At 40.8% G+C, this 18015-nt stretch overlaps 1 non-coding gene across 1 annotated transcript; it reads right to left on the bottom strand.

Annotated features, from left to right (window-relative positions):
• Positions 1-15368: 15368 nt before the first annotated feature.
• Positions 15369-15475, bottom strand: LOC125364309. The gene has a single exon (XR_007213470.1). It is a non-coding gene; the product is annotated as a U6 spliceosomal RNA (small nuclear RNA).
• Between the last annotated feature and the right edge of the window lie 2540 nt (positions 15476-18015).

Genomic DNA, 18015 nt, shown 5'->3' with positions numbered 1-18015 from the left:
AGGCCAAGGCCAGCTGTGGCCTCTTAAAGGCACAGCTGACCCCAACAAATATCTACTGGATTCTACTATACTTTTGATTATATTAATACAGTGTTGGCCATCAAGGCAAAATGCTTAAAGGTATGATGAATAATCTGTGCACATATCCTCTGGGTCCACCTCCAGAGGAGAAAAAAAGTGGAGAGTCCTTATCAGATGACACTCCTAAATAACACATTCAAATGTTGAGGAATGATCATTTTAATTTGTCCCTTACAACATTGTTTAAAATTAAAATTTAAAACATGATACTCTTGGCAAAAGTAATATGTCTGAGATCCTTGCCACAAGAAAATACAAAGCCTTGTTTCTCAAAACTACAATTAATACGAAAGAGCAGAAAATCTGAGGCAATGATAACATATCTTTATTAAGAAGATCATTCGTGGCTATTACTAGGACACTGTTTGTTCTTGAAAAGGCACAAATATACATAAATGGTTAGCATCATTAGTGTACTGTTCTCCCTATATGAGATATGATCATGTCAACATTCTAGCCAATAATAGTGGAAAGTGTGTGAGTGTGAATTCATTTAATGATTTTTGTACATCTGTGAAAATAGGCTGCCATCTATATTACAATAAAGACTAGTAAAACACAACACTATCTGAAATGATTGATCAGGGGTACAGAACCATCCCCCTACCCAGCGGAAACTCCTGGTAACTAAGTGTCTTTGCCTCTCCTGTGTTCCTAGTCCTCACAACCCCCAAGAGCCAGCAAGGCATCCTGGGAACCTGCCAGCCCTATGTTCTCACAAGTAATTCCTTTAAGGTCCAGAAGTTCAAATATCCAAGAACAAAGAGCAGCACAATGGAAGACAAAAGAATGGTGATTTTTGCATCCATTATAACAAATGCCAGCCAAACCCTGTTATTTAGTTCATTTTGTTCATTGCATGACATAAAAGGCACTAGAGAGAAATATACCTATTTTAAATGAAAACCGATTTAAATGCATTCCTATTTCTCAAGGACATCAGATTCCGGAAAACACTAGAAAGAAAACCATGGTGAGGGAAGTTTTATCTCAGGCAGTGCCCCAGTGTGATCAGACCAAGCAGAAGCAAAACTGAAGATGGACAAGGTGAACAGCAGCTTAGTTGATTTGAGCTCACCCAGAGGACATCAGGTTATGGGGTAACTGAGGGGTAAGAAACACCAGCACTTTGGTCCCTGGAGGGATCTAGGATTTCTGCCCTTTGGAAGAGAGCAGTTGGAAGAATTTACATCCACACAGACTTCTGGAGCAAGAGAAGTCTGACCAGGTCCTCTGCAGATAGAGGAAAGGGAAGACAAGGCTATGAAAGACTTGGTACCTGACTCTGGCTGTCAATCAAAATTTGTCATCAATGTAAGGAAGGGAGGTGGTGGCAATGTCTACAGTGAACAATGAATGGCACTGATCATTTTTCTCTAAGCTACCATTTCATGAGCTCTTACTTAGTCTCCATGACCACCTGAAACACATGACAGTATCCTTTTTGTAAATGAAGAGACCCAGGCTCAGATAAACTGAATAACTTGCTCAGTAACTGCATAGTCAGCCAGTATCAGAGCCTCAGTGTTAGAGGCAGTACTCTGGGTGTGTGTTTGTGTGTGTGTGTGTGTGTGTGTGTGTGTGTGTGTGTGCACCTGAGTGCTGTCCCTGAGCTTTTGTGCTCAAGACTAGCACTTTACCACTTTAGCCTCAGCTCCACTTCTAACTTTTTTGGTGCTCAGTTGGAGATAAAAGCCTCACAAACTTTTCTGCCAAGGCTGGCTTTGAAGCACAATCCTAGCTACTCAGGAGGCTGAGATCTGAGAATCATGGTTCCAAGCCAGAAACACAGAAAATCTATGAGACTTTTATATCCAATTAACCAGCAAAATAAGTCAGAAGTGAAGCTATGGCTCAAATTGTAGAGTGCCAGCCTTAAGCATAAAAAACTGAGAGCTTGAGGCCCTGAGTTCAAACCCCAATATTGGCACAAACACACACAAAAAATTGGAAATGGGGCTGAAGCTCAAAGTGGTAGAGCGCTAGCCTTGAGCAAAAGAGTTCAGGGACAGAGCCCAGGCCCTCAGTTCAAGCCCCATGACCAACAAATATATATATGAGTGGTACTACTGAGACTTGAACTCAAGGTTTCATACTTAGTAGTCAAACACTGTCCCATTTGAGCCACTCCAGAAGCCCTAACCCCAGAGGGGAAAGGGGGATTGCTAAAATTAATTGTATTGATATAAAGAACAAATCCAACCATTATATAAATGCTTACCTACTTGATACTACACAAGAAACAGAAATTATTCCTCCTAAAGCCAAAATTACAAGACAGGGAGGAGTGCAAAAAGGAAAAACTATTCTTCTTTGGAAGTCAGCTATTCAAGCTGACTGCCTATGGAGGGGGCTAATTTCTTTGTAACTATGACTAGAAGGCATTTGTGTTATTTTAACTCTTTGCTGTGCTGTGTAGGGGTTGTCCATGTCCAGCTGTGTCCACAGTAGAAGAGATTTGCAATGATACGCGCGTGGGTCTGCTGAGATGAGGGATAGTGGGAACCTGTCAACTGAAACATGGTGCACTGAATAAAAATATCTACCGCATCACTCTACAAAATGATCCATTTCTGAAACATCTCTTGCTTTATGTGATACGCCATCACGCTAAAAATGCTCCCTTCTGGGTCTCCATCGTTCTCATGAATATTGATATGCTTGGATCAAATATGTGTAGCTACACCTTAAAAACCTATTTCAAAGGGGCCCATCATTAGGGATGCTACAGATGAAAATTTTGGACATGTGAGTCTCGTATTGGGAACAGGACCTTCATTTGTTTTTTGCTTCCCCCCCCCCCCCGCCTCATTTCTTTCATGCCATTAAGAAGATGTGTGCGTTCCGCAATTTCAGGATCATGTTTTTGCTCTGTTGCTCAGTACTGTAATGGAAAGAGTGCACAGCTGAAAATTCTCTCTGCAGTGCATCTAGAATGTTAATATGCCAGTTACTATATCACTTGCATTTATTTATTTATTAAAAAAAAAACAAGACTTGTCACTCTTTTTTCATTCATTTAACACAATACATGATATAGGTTAAGGAAGGAAAAGCAGTCGAAGTGTTACTGTCTTCCATGGCTTGTCAAACATGACTTGATGGACTTGGTAGACCAGGTCGTTCTTGGTTGTGGAGACCAGACCAGTACTGTGCATTTGAGGATGAGTAGCAGCACCACTGGCCTCTGATTACCCCTCCCAAAATATCTCCAGATATGGTTGCCGCAGGTCAGAATAATGCTCTAGCCTCTTCCAGGTGTGCTCTCCAAAGCCAGAAGCCATTCTTAATTGAACCCTGACTTTCCTGAGGTGTGGCTAGCTGCAATTTTCTATGACAGAGTTCAGTGTGGCTCTGAATGAGCTCCTCCTTCATCTAAGTATCTCACATGCCCCAGTCTGGCGGTCTAGCTCTCCCACAGCTAAAAATAAGACCAAGGTCAGAGGTATGCAAAGAGCATTTTCCATCCTCCATTCAACACTTATGTTCTGTTTTCTGGTTTTTGGATTTGGAGTTTTGCTTTGGCATATGAGTGTGTGTATGTGTGTGTGTGTGTGTGCACATATGTGTGTATATGTAAGTACGTATGCGGGTGTGTGTAATTTCATTGTGGTTTTACTGGCATTTACATGATTACTAAGGAGGGCCAAACTACTTTGCTGTCTACTTGCCATCATTGTTGAGGAAATGACTTTACATTGGACTTTGCTTTCTTATTGTTGAAGCTTATGAGCTCTTTATAGCCTCTCAGTTTTAGTCATTACTGGTTTAAACAATTTTCTGTTCAGTTGTGGGTTGCATTTTTAATGTATTTATTTATTGTCAAAGTAATGTACAGAGGGGTAACAGTTTCATATGCAAGTCAGTGAGTACATTTCTTATCAAACTTATTACCTCCTCCTTTGCTTTTTGCCCACCTTCCCCCATCCCCAGTTCCCTCTCCACCCTCTCCACCCTCCACCCCTGAGTTGTATAGTTGCTTTACAGTCTACTGTCTTGTAAGTATCGCTGTTGCATTAGTTTACCCTTTACCCTTTGTCTCTCCATTTTGATGTTCCCCTTCCCTAGCTCCAATAAACATAGATACAATGCCCAGAATACCAAAGTCAGTTACAGTGACATTAGGGGTAAAACCATGAGGAAGAAAACCAAAAGAAAAAGGCATAATTTCATATGGTACGTTGAAAATAACAACAAAGATGAACCACTTATTTCCCAATCTTGTAGTTAATTTCACTTAGCATCATCGTCTATGATCATATGTACATTGCTATTGAGCTATTGTATTCCTCTGCTAGGACTATCCTAGGCAAATACTAATTGTTTCCAATGAGTGAAACCATAGACTTTATGTTTCTTTGGATCTGGCTCACTTCACTTAGTATGATTTTTTCCAAGCCTTTCCATTTCCTCACGAATGAGGCCAAGTTATTCTAATAGAAGCATAGAATTCCATTGTGTGTATGTACATTTTCTTGATCCATTCATCTGCTGAGGGGCACCTGGGTTGGTTCCATATTTTATCGATAGTAAATAGTGCTGCATTTTTATTCTCTTAGAAATATCAGCTTGTTAATTTGTTTTATTATCTCCAAGTAGTTGCACAAACAGGTTTTAATTCAACATGTGAGTTTATGAGTACCATGCCTCTTGATCAATGTCATTCCTTTCATCATTCTCTCCCATCTCACTCAACTTCACCCAACCCCTCAATTCTCCTAGTTTCATTTGTTTTTTAATTAACATCTGGCCCACAATCATTATTACATCTGGTAATGTCTAGGAGATAGCCATTCACCAACTTATAGATTATGGCCAGGCCAAGATAATGGTCCTTTATTCCTTTCTGTTATTTCTATATCCTGTCCTCCTTAAATCAGAATCCACAGGAAAAACTAGAAGATTCTAGTCTCCTCCTGTCACCTGGTTTAGAACCAACGAGACACATTTAATTTATTTCACCACATGGAATGGAGTGGGAGTTTGGCCATAGCAATAAAGCCCAGAGTTCTTCTAAGTGTTCAACTTGACATTTATATCAGCCTACACCTCCCAATCCCCAGAGAAGATTAGATGAACTGTATTTCAGATTGTATGTCATGTCCCAAAGGACTCATGGAAAAGGGTGGATTGTGACTAATACCATCAGTACTTTTAGCCCACTGTCTGGGTTGCCAATATGCTGCCTGAAGTGTTTCTGGGGCTGGAGGACTGTATTACAACAGAGTGCACACAGAGCTTTTCCAAAAGTTTCATGTTCTGAGGGTGTGGGCTCCAGCTTATGATTCTAGTAATAGGTGACTAGAAATGAGGATGCAAATAAACTAATCCATCAGGAAGAAGTGGCTGCTGAAGACATATGTCTAAGCTTCTCTCTGTCCCTCTCTCTGTCTCTATCTCTGTCTCTGTTCTCTCTCTCTCTCTCTCTGACTCTGTCACTCTCTCTCTTTCTCCTTCCCCCCTTTGCTTTCCCTCCTCCATCCTTTCTAGCTGCCATGAAGTGGGCAGCCTCTACCACACACTGCAACCACCATGATTTTCTGCCTCACCGAAGTCCTTAACAATGAAGCCAGTAGAACATGGACTGAAATATCTGAAACTATGGACTAAAATAAATCTTGCTTTTTTCACATTGTTTGTGTCAGATATTTTGTCACAGTTACAAAAACTGATTAGCACATGGTCTGTCTGTAGTCTCCAAGTGTTTGGCAAGGTATTGAAAATGCTTCCTCAACTCTATCCTGCTCTGTGATAAATAACCACTAAAAAAATGCAAATCAGAAATAGAATGGAAATGTGAGGCTGCCAACTGCAAGTCAAGACCTCTCATGAGTTTAAATTTTACTGACAGCAGCCAGAGGTATTGCCTTTGTCAATCAATGAAGCAATTCTTGAAGGGAGAATCATCAGATTTCAGAACTGCTAGTTAGGGGAATTGGTACAGAACAAATCTCAAGGGCACTGCTCATTAACATGGAAAAGAGGAATTAAGGTCACTATAATTTTCCAATAAACTATTAAAATCATCTAAATCTAAAGAATATGTCTTATTCTTAATTCTCAAGAGGCTGGAATCTGAAGGATTAAAGTTAGACGCCAGCTCAGGCAGAAAACCCCACAAAATTTCATCTCCAAAAGAACCAGCAAGAAAAGAAAAAACTGGGCTGAAGATGGGGTTCAAGTGGTTGAACACCAGCCAAGCAAGTATGAGGCCCTGAATTCAAATATGAGTACTAGAAAATATATTCTAGGTAGTGGTTTAAAGGTCAAGCAAAACTTAAGCCAGACAAATTTTTTGGCTTGTTTTCTTTTATGTTTTCTCAATATTGGGGATTGAACCTACAGCCTCATGAAAGCAAGGCAAACAATCTATCACTAAGCTATACCCTTAGCCCACATTGTGTGTGTGTGTGTGTGTGTGTGTGTGTGTGTGTGTGTGTGTGTGCCAATCCTGGGGCTTGAACCCAGGGCCTGGGCTCTGCCCCTGAGCTTCTTTTTTGCATAAGACCCATAGTACCACAAGCAGCTTTTTCTGAGTAGTTTACCGGAGATACAAGTCTCATGAACTTTCTTGCCTCAGCTGGCAGCATGTAACAATCCTCAGATCTCAGCCTCCTGAGTAGCTAGGATTACAGGTGTGAACCACAGGTGCTGGCTCAGCCCAAATTCTTTTAATTGCAGAAATCTATGTAGTTTCTCTTGGTTCGTACCCTCTCCTTTCTCTTTGTGCAGTACTTAACCTATAGATATGATGAGCATCTATTCTCTTTTAAGTGGAACCATTCCAATTTTAAGGTCCAATAATACCTACCAGTTCCTAATAAGCATAAGACACAAAATACCTTAGAAAGGCAACTTCCCATGTCCAAACCTGTACTATTCTGTGACACGGAACTGTCAGGCACAGTGGAAACTATCATTCATTTCCCTCTTTGCCTATATTTATCCTCACCTCAATCCACAACAGATTTCAGGCAACTTAGAAAAGTAAATACATCGCTGGAGAATAAAGCAGATGAGGGAATCGGGACAAAAACAAATGAGACTAGGGCATTAACAAAAGAAAGCCAGAAGTAAGAACAGAATGTAGACATGCATAGCATGAAGTCCCGTCCACTTGCAAGGAAGGAATCCAAAGGGTGACTTAAGCCACCTGTGGCCAAATGGATGACAGAACAGCAATCCATTAAGAGAGAGGAAGCAAACTGTTCAAGAGAAGTCCAGTTGGATGTCAAATCCAGAAAGGAATCCTTCTGGCAAGACCTCTGAAGGAAGCTATATCAGACAGGGACTCCAATGGCATCTGCACTCATTCATTGTTTTTCCATCTTCTTGACCATTATCAAGGCAACGCCTAAGCCCTCCCAAGTAGGACATGGGTGATTCTCATTAAAAAGAATCACTAGGGAGAGAAACTTGGAAACATCATCTGGTGATTCACATAGGCTTGCAAACATTTTTCCATCTTGCTCCCTGAATCTTACCACTTTATGATGTGCTTTCTTGTCCCCTTTAACTTCAGTGTGCTCCCTAATCTTCCCATCAGAGTAGATAAAACTTAGCCATACCACAAACACTGACTCTGTGGAAACTTGAAGTCCCCATATTCCACAAGTCTTCATACTAATCAGGACTCACAAAGCTGTGCAAAATTATTTATCTATAAAATATACTCCACCAATATCCATGGAACATAGTAGGCACAGATCAAGATGCAAAGTATTCATAGATAGATAGGTTGAATTGGAAACACTTTATACAACTACTTAAAGATTGTTTTCAAAAAGGAATAAAAAAAAGAAAACAGTGGGATAATCTAGAGTATTTTTGCTTACCACATTCTTTGATATGTATATCCTACCTAAAATAATTTGTCCTGTGCAAGTCTTTTTTTTGAAGGGGGAGTACATAAAGACAGGCAACAGAAAATTTTAATGAATATTGCATGGTCTCATAAAGAAATGTCTTCAAAGGAGAGGAGGCTTGCCAGCATTCCTGAGTAATGATCTTTGAACACAGCATTAAAGTCATGGCATGAAGGAAAGGAGATAAAATATTTAATGACATCTTAATATTCCCAGATCTTGCAAAGAGCCAAGATCTGGTCACAGTTTATCAGTAGCTGTACATTTTAATACCATTCGACAATTTTTTCCAACAGCAGTAATATAGTTACCAAAATCATAGGGAGGTTTAAAAAATGCTTGGAAATCCTGCCATTTCCAATGGACTTTTAATATGAATGTGGAAACTGGGCTCAACAATCACTTGGCTCACTTGGTTAACAGCTTAGCCAAAGCCACAATAAATATTATTGAAGATGTCTCTGCGAAATAATCTTTAGCCATATTCAGAAGTCCTCTAAAATCCCAGTTACCTCTTGGGACACAAGAAGGATCAGAGGCCTATAGTCACACTCGAGCCATTGTGTTTATATTCTGTTTGGGACATATGGTCTCTCTAACTTGGCCCCATCTGGTTTCAATCTCTTAATCCTCCATCTCTGCTTTCCAAGCAGCTGAGACTACAGGTGAGAACCAGCACACACAGGTGTGTGCATGGTATGTGTGTGAAAGAGAGAGTGTGTGCGCATATGCACACATACTACCCCCAGGGCTTGAACTCAGGGCATAGGCACTGTCTCTGAGTTTCTTTGGCTCAAGGCTAGAATTCTCCCACTTGAGCCACAGCTCCACTTCCAGATTTTTGGTGGTCAATTGAAGATAAGAGTCTCACTGACTTTTCTTTCCTTGCTGGCTTTGAATTGGAATCCCTACATCTCAGGATTTGGAGTAGCTAGGATTAGAGTCATGAGCCACCAGCAGCCAGGCCATAATTCTATTTTTTTTTGTCTTTTCTTTTCTGGTACTGGGGATAGAACCCAGAACATTGCACTTGCTAGACAAGCCCTTAGCCACTGAGCTACATCCCAGCCCCTATTTTTTAATCTGATTATGTTATTGTTTTCAAAACTTCCAATTCTTCCAATATGAATAATTTTGAGGAGCATTATACACAGTTGTCATTTGATAGCTCACAAGTGGTTTGTTCCAGAATCCAGGGGCATCATGGACCCCAAATCCACATATGTTCAACTATGTGATGTAAAATGGTATAGTATTTTCATATAAACTACCCAAATACTTTCATGTAGTTTAAACCATCTCCAGAGTACCTGTCTGTACCTAGTACAGATGATCTAACACAATATAGCACTATCTGAAGAGTTGCTATATTTTGAGAGGGATGACAAGCTAGAAGCCTGTTCTTGTCCACACAGATGCAGCTATCACAGCACTACCTACATTCCCAGTCCATCACTGTGGAACCCACAATGCTGCAGGGTCAACTATATGGAGAACTGAGCCCCTAGGGAGAGGAAGATCAATGATGAGAGGATAGAGTATTCGCTATGACAAGGAACCAGCTGTCAAAAGCAGGGGAGAAAGACAGAGGAAAATGTGAAAACAGAAGCCAATTTACAAAGACACCATGTAGCCTGGGTTCCACTCCCTTCCAAGGAACACCATGCTTGCTGTCTTCTTGCCTCAAGAAATGTGAGAGAGTAGAAGCTGCTGAAAGCCCATGCGTCTCCCTCCTTTTGTCAAATCCCAAGCTTATCCACCCAACCAAAGGATACCTCATATATTCATTTGCTATGAGTTTCCAAAACAGATTGCCACACAGTGAGAGGCTTAGACAACAGAGGCTGATATTTCACAGTTTTAGAGCCTAGAAGTGTGAGATCAAGGCATTGATAGGGTTGGTTTCTTCTAGAACACTCTTCTTGACTTGCAGATAATGGTTATCTCATTGAATGTTCATGTAGTCATCTCCCCGTGCATGAATGTCTGGTCTGTTTTCTAACCTTCCCTTCACTTAAAAACACCAGTCACACTGAATGAAGGCCCACCCTAATGAGCTTAATTATCTCTCTTCTATCTTTTTAAATGTTTATTTTTTGTTATTATAAAGGGGATGCATAAAGGGGTTACAGTTATATAAGTAGGTAATGAGTACACCTCATTTTAGACAATGTCATCCCTTCCTTCACTCTCTCCCAGTCTCTTTTATTTGTTATTGGCAGATATTAACAATATAAGAAGTTCTCACTGTAACAATTCCACAGATATATAGTGTGTGTGCTTTGAGCAGCTTCACTTCCTCTTTTGTTCTTTCAGGTTTTTGTTTTTTTTATTTTTTGGTTTTTTGGGGGTTTTTGGCTAGTCCTGGGCCTTGAACTCAGGGCCTGAGCACTGTCCCTGCCTTCTTTTTGCTCAAGGCTAGCACTCTGCCACTTGAACCACAGCACCACTTCTGGCCATTTTCTGTATATGTGGTGCTGGGAAATTGAACCCAGGGCCTCATGTATACGAGGCAAGCACTCTTGCCACTAGGCCATATCCCCAGCCCTTCACTCCCTCTTTTGTATTCCTTTATCCCCTTCCCTCCATTCCCTCTTTTTTCAAATGGTATATGTGTATGTGTATACACATATGTATATACATGTATACACATATGTATATATACATATATTCCAGAATATATACATATATTCCAGAAAGTGCCCAGGGAAGTGATAAGACATAAGAGGCGTTGCTGTGAAGGACACCTCCAGAGAATAGACTTTTAAGCTCAGTGATCCTTCAGCCCTCTCCAAGATTCCTGGACCCCAAATTCAGCACACAAGAAATAGTCTCTGAGTATACAGGCCAGCTCACTAAGAGTCTCTGTCGCTAGAGAGAGGACAGGGCTGGTAGCCAATAACAGATGGTTTTCCTGATACTTAGGCTCCAAAGACTCAAAACCCTTGCACAATTCAGGAGTGGGCACTCTCAGAGAGCTGTAGTGAGGAGCAATATTGAATTTCTAGACAGCTCTGTGGAATAAGGGCTCAGCAACAGTTTTACATTAATTTAAAGAAAATATCAAATGCAATGTTTGTTGTTGTCTATGAACTGAGTGTATACCTGCTGACATTGTGTCATAACAGATGTAAAGTATGGGAAAGAAAAAAAGAAAACCCAAACAAGGTACATATTTGTGGGACACTGGCTTGCAGCTTTAGGAGGGGGTCCTAATAGGCCCGCCTCTTCCCTAGCCCTGGGGCCACGTGGCTGCTAGCCCCTCCTGCCTTCTCCGGCCTGGAACCGGAAAGGCGGCTCTAACCAGTCCCGCCTCCTGCCTCCAACCACGTGTGGGCCAAGATGGCATCGGATGATGAACCCAGAGGCGGTCCTGGGGGCCGTGATTTGGGCCCTTAGGGGAAGTCCCATGATGTCACCTGTGAAGGATAGCCTGATCAGCCTATCGCCATGGCTAGCTAACCACTCCAAATCCCTCCCCTTCCTGCTGGTCATCACTGCTATATAAACCTCACCCCGGAATTAAAGCTTTGGATGTTTACACGACTGCTCCCCAAATTGCCCGTGTCCTGTGAACTGCTTTGAAGGTAAGGAGGGTGGGCGATTTCGGGGCTCACACATTTTCTCAGTTTCTACCCCGCAGGGCACGCCCTCACGCCTTCCCCCGCCAGTCAGAGGAAGCACGCAGGCCGAGAGCCCCAACACATGTTTATACAGAAAGTCAATCAAATTATAAGACTGGGCAAAAGGGCAAAGCTCAAGCTAAGTAATCTTAGGACACAAAGAAATTTATTTGGTTCCAAGAGGCAGGTGATATGCCAGGTCTCCTGACCTATTTCATCCCTGGCCAATATTTGTCTTTTCCAGGCATGGAGTTCTAAACCACATAAGAAATGAATAAAACAGTAAAGCAAATATGAGATCAAGATGCCCCTGATATGTCAAACAAGACTGCTATGACAGATACTAATGTAAACCTTTAGATAAGTAGACTTGCTCACATGAATTTGTCTGAGAAGCTAGTAGTGAGGAGCTATATTGTAGTAGACGGAAAGGAGTTAGGAACAACCGATTCCCTTCCTACAGGGGAGAGAGGGTCCCAGAGCAGAAGTATAAGCTGTGTGGTCGTTATCTCAGGGCCATAAAGGTTCTCCCCACAAGTCCCAAGTCATCATGAACCAAACTCTGTGGACCTTATATCTGTGTGTGTAGATGTTTTGGGAAAGAGATTTCTAGCTTTTATACAATCCAGTTGCCCAGTATAAAGAGATGATAAGAAAACAAGTACTAATTGCAGACAGGGAATGATTCTCAACCCTTACAAAGGTCAAGGTTACTGTGATTGTCTTAGCCCAGGGGACTAAGGTAGGTAGGAAGAGAAAAACCCAGTAAGCCAATTCTCCTAAAGGTATTTTATCTGTTCCTATCTAGGAGACACTTGAGGACCAAGAAGTCTTGATAGAATAAGAGAAACAAAAGCAAGCATAAGAGAGCCAGAAAAGTCAACCTGGCTGTAGATGTTAGTAGGAGTTGAGAAGGATGAGGGAGGGTAAGTGTAGAAAGGAAGGTTGGTTTTAGTCATTGTAAGCTACATGCATTTGTTTAAAAAAATTACACTAACCTCCATTAATATGTATAATTAATTTATGTTAACCAAGTATAATAAAAAATTTTAAGCATGAGAGAGCCAGAAGGCCAGAAATAGCACCCACTAATTTCCCACTTATTTTGATAAGGGCCTGCTGTATTTAGAAACAGGACAAAGTCTTCTAAGACTCCCATCATGGATCTCACCTTCTAAGCAGATTTGTGTTCAGCAGGTGAGAGACTGAAACTCAAAAACAGATCTTTCTCTAGTTCAAGCTCAGGTTCACTCATCTATTCCACTCCAAGTCACAATGGTCACAACTGGGGAAGGAAGAAAGAAAGAAAGAAAACCATGTGTGGTAATTTAACCCACCAGGCTGTCAACATTGATTTTCTATTCAGTGGTCTGAATCATGGGTAAAAAAAAGAATCCAGAAAAAAATGGGAGCAAATGAATATGTTAAAACTTTGCATTTCAACTTTGAGCTGACATTGTGGCCAGGCTCCTTCCAGCTGCTTTGTCTGGCCATGTCAAGAAGTGACCATGATTTATTGTGCCACCTCTGTAATTTCAATGCTCTTGATCTCCCACCGGAAGCAGTGACAAGTAAGGTTAACTGCTGTGTAAAGAGACAGTTTGAGTAATGCTCTGTGCACAGAGCTGGCGCTGATCTCCGGTGTGAGGCAGAACGGCAGGGATGTAACCAGTGGTTAAATTTCTTCCCAACAGCAACTTCCCAAATGTTCTCACACCTCTCGGAACACATGGAGCTTATGTGGAAAAATACCTCGAATTATACTAGAAACTCTTCCCTTGTCCTTGGTCTCTCGAAAACATGCCAATAGTCATCTTCACTCACATTTGCAATTTATGTTGTTAGCAGCAGCTAATGCTGCCTCCTGCAAGCTCTGTCTCCATGCTTCACCATCAATGCTTCACTTAATCCCCCCTATGACCACTCCCATTTACAGATGAGACGAATGAGACACAGAAGGTTAAATAACTAGTCCAGGAGTATAGGGCAAAATCTAGGCTCATCTGACTTCTGGGCCTGCTATCTTATCCCTCTATTAGCTCACTATTCTTCATTTAGTACAGCCACTCCTGATTTTTTCTTTAGCCAGCTTATCTATATTTTTAAAGGCTTATATAAGGTGTCATGTGTAAATAAGTTGAGATGAGATTCACCATGAAAAGTAATTCCTATACACCAGGCATGGTATCTCCTACCTGTAATCTTAGTGAGAGGCAGCGATCAGGAGGATCATGGCTCTGGGTTATTGCAGGCAAAAAAGTTAGCAAGATCTTATCTCAACAAATTGGGCTTGATGATGTGTGTCTGTAATCTCAGCTATGTGACAAAAGTAAGTAGTAGGATTGTAGTTCAAAGCCAGCCTTGACAAAAGTCTAAAACCCAATCTGAAAAGTACTAAAGCAAAGAAAGGCTGAAGGCATAACTCAAGCAGTGGAGCCCTTGCCAGGCAAGTATGAGATCCTGAGTTCAAACCCTAGTACCATCAGAAAAAAAAAAAAATTCTTTGGTCTTCTAAAGCCCCAGTTAAAGGGGTTGAGATCAGAACTGTTTGTAGGTATGCAAGTTTCCTATTTTTACTGATTTTTTTTATTGTGCATATGTCTAACTTTGCCCAAGTCAAGGAAAAAAGAGACAGGCAGAACAAACATTTTGCCAAGGGGCAGAAAGCTTCACAGTGACCCCATGAGGTAGACATCGGTCTTCCTTAAGCGGAGATCGTAGCAAGCTCAGCACTTTATCCAGTTCCAACTGCATAAGAAGTAGAACTGCATAAGCCATAGAAAGACCCTGACAGCTCCACTTCTCTGGAACTGGACACATACTACGTGTACTTCGACCTTTGGTAGCTCCTTGCACATTCCTCCATGTCTGTGGATTCTGCATTGGCAGAACCATCCAAGCACAGATTGGAAATAATTTTTCAGAAAAAAAATCTGAAGGCATGGCCTGCCTAGCAAACACAAGGCCCTGAGTTCAAATCCTAGTACCACCAAAAATAAAGAAATAATTGAGTCTGAATTGAATGTGGACAAATGTTTTCTTATCACTAGTCCCTAAACAATGCAGCATAACAGCTATTCACCTAACATTTACATTGTTTGGTATTAGAAGTCATCCAGAGATGGTTGTGTAATATACGCAAATGCTATGTATGCCCTTGATTGTATTCATTATGCGAGAGACTTAAAACACACATAGATTTTTTTTTCAAATATTTATTATCAAACTGATGTACAGAGAGGTTACAGTTTCATACGTTAGGCATTGGATACATTTCTTGTACTGTTTGTTACCTCGTCCCTCATTCCCCCCTCCCTCCTCCCCCTTTCCCTTTCCCTCCATGAGGTGTTCAGTTCACTTACACCAAACAGTTTTGCAAGTATTGCTTTTGTAGTTGTTTGTCTTTTTTACCCTGTGTCTCTCGATTTTGGTATTCCCTTTCAATTTCCTACTTCCAATACCAGTATACACGGTTTCCAATATACTCAGATAAGATTACAGAGATAGTGTAAATACAACCACAGGAAGGTGATACAAGACCATCATCAATAGTAGAAGCTACAGATACACATGGGATGTTGAAAGTAGTTACAACTGTGATATAACAATCGTTTCCATAACATGGAGTTCATTTCACTTAGCATCATCTTATGTGATCATAAGGGTATAGATAGCTATTGGGCTCTTGTGATCCTCTGCTGTGACTTGCCTAAACCTGTACTAATTATTTCCAGTAAGGGAGACCATAGAGTCCATGTTTCTTTGGGTCTGGCTCACTTCACTTAGTATAATTTTTTCCAAAAATATGGAATGCTTCACGAATTTGCGTGTCATCCTTGCGCAGGGGCCATGCTAATCTTCTCTGTATCGTTCCAATTTTAGTATATGTGCTGCCGAAGCAAGCACCACACATAGATTTTTGAGTGCTGGGGAGGTCCTGGAACTTAACACTGTGGATACTGAAAGACTACTAATAATACTTTATTTTGTTTACAGATGAAAAGAAGAGGGAAAAAAGGAGAAAGACAAGAAGAGGGTAAGAACTAGATTCAGCTTCCGAATCTCGGAAGGAGCACAGCAATGGCTTCTCCATTGTCCAGTTTCCTCTAGGGCTGTCCTAAAAATATTCTCCAGGACATTTGCTTATAATTGTCTGAACAACAACCTTGAGATGCTCCAACTTCATACTCTGGCAAGAAGCCAAATTCCCTCCTATTTCTGGCACATTCACAGTACCTATACATAGTCCTCTGCTTTCCAAAGGGCCAGAGAGTAAGTTCAAGATGTGCTGTGCCTCAGGTTTTTCTCTCCATAGTGACTCAGCTGACAGAGATTGGACTTCTGGAGGAGGAGGAGCGGGCCAGCTTCCTCCCTGCACACAAATATGGGCTTAATCATATCTTCCCAGCTCCTTGACTGTAAAGTTCCCAAAGTCAATTCAAATCTCACTGCGAACTCTTACGCTCGGCGAGAACAGGAAACTGTTGTTTTTGTCTAATGGAAGTACTGTGCTGTGACTGCCTTTGTAACAACAGTGTGTCAAAATGCCAAAAAAGTGTGTCAAAAATAACATTTAAGAGAACTCAGGGGAAGCATGTTATCGTCCTAAATGAGCACTTTTTTTATTTCTCTCTGTTGAAATTTGTTAAGGCTCTTCTCAAGGGTCTTAATAAACCTCAAAGAAACATACAACACTTAATGAACACAATTTAAGGGCCACTTCCGCCCCTGATGTGCCCATTACTGTCAAAACATCTCTCTCTTGCATTTGTGAGCTCTCCTCTTCCAAGTCTTTCTATTCCATTTCTTCTTCAACGGATGCTAATTTTCCCAACATCCTTAACCTCCAAAGTATATGCATATTGCCATGAAGTTAATCAACTAAAAAGAATTAATTTCAATTTTTTGTCTTCGTCAGCCTTGAGGAAAAATATCACAAATCATTTCCTGACACCTCATTGCTAACCGACAAGTTCGTGGCAATCCTGTGTTGAAAAGCTTTGTATGCTTAAACCAGTAGGCTTTCTAGTAATATTTAAGACAATCCATAGGCAGTTTGCTTACCTCTCATGGTGTGATCGAAAAAAGGTATTCATAGCTACATTTCAGAGACTGGATAAATTCAAAGTGTGGTGGCATCCTTTTGCAAAATTTAAGAAGGAAATATCGACTTGCTTCAAGCCCCAGAGGCTTCATGGCTGATACCAGGGGTGGCATGGTTCAAGTGGCAGAATGCCTGGCTAGCAAACCTAAGGTCCTGCGTTCAAATCCTAGTACCACCAAAAATAAATTAATAATTGGGTCTGCATTGAATGTGGACAAATGTTTTCTTATCACTAGTTCCTAAACAATACAGCATAGCAGCCATTCACCTAACATTTACACAGTTAGCTATGTTAAGTCAAGACCTAGCACTCTCACTCATATTTCTTGTTTATGGAAAGAGATCTCCCACTTGAACCATGGCTCCAGTCAGTCCTTTTGTTGGTTACTTGAAGATGCAGTCTGACTTGTCTTCTTGAGCTGGTTCTGAACCAAAATCCTCCAGGTCTCACCCTTCTGAGTAGTTTCTTTTATAAGCATGAGCCAATGGTGTCCAAATTGAAATAAACATTTTTTAAGACAGCATCTCACTATGTAGCACAGACTGGCCCTGAACTCACAACTCTCCAAATTCTAGGACTGCAGAAATGTGCCACCACACCAAGCTGAAATAACATCTTAACATCCCCTTGTGTCAGAGATCCAGTATTTGATAACATGTTTAATTATCAATATTTGGTAACATATTGCTTAGAAAGGAGTATAGGAAAAATCTTTCCCTTCTCAAATTACTGAGGAAATATAAATTGATATGTGAACCCTGTGGAAATAAATTGTTTACTATCTATCACAATACTGAAGACACACAACTTTAATTCCACTGTCAGGGTCTCATAGTGTGAAAATAAGATCCACAGTACTACTCATTACAGCATTGTTCATAGCTGGAAAGACCCAGGAACAATGAGTTATCCATTAATAGGAAACACACGCTGAAATATTACTCAGCCATTTCTGTGTTGACATAGCTTGATCTGCAGGTTGTATGAGTTCAAAATGTAAAGAGATTCTCTAAAAGGAAAAGCAACAGGTTAGACTCTTGGCAGGAATTAGAAAGGAGAGGAGACATAACCCCTGAGTAACCTTACATAGCTTCTGAATTTAAATCCTATACATATATGTTCCTTATTTAAAGTAACTTGAATTATTAAAAACTATTCAATTATTTTTAAAATATTAAAAACAATATATCCAAGTATATCCATACTTTAAAATGCAGAAACACTGTGTCTAGACTTTAATATTAAGAAAAATTCCAGGTGCCAGTTGGCTCACACCTGTAATCCTAGCTACTCAGGAGGCTGAAAGACAAGGATCAAGGTTTGAAGCTAGCCCAGGCAGGA

This window comes from Perognathus longimembris, chromosome 15 (assembly GCF_023159225.1).
Source record: "Perognathus longimembris pacificus isolate PPM17 chromosome 15, ASM2315922v1, whole genome shotgun sequence".
NCBI lineage: Eukaryota > Metazoa > Chordata > Mammalia > Rodentia > Heteromyidae > Perognathus > Perognathus longimembris.
This window is presented reverse-complemented; position numbering and strand designations above follow the sequence as displayed.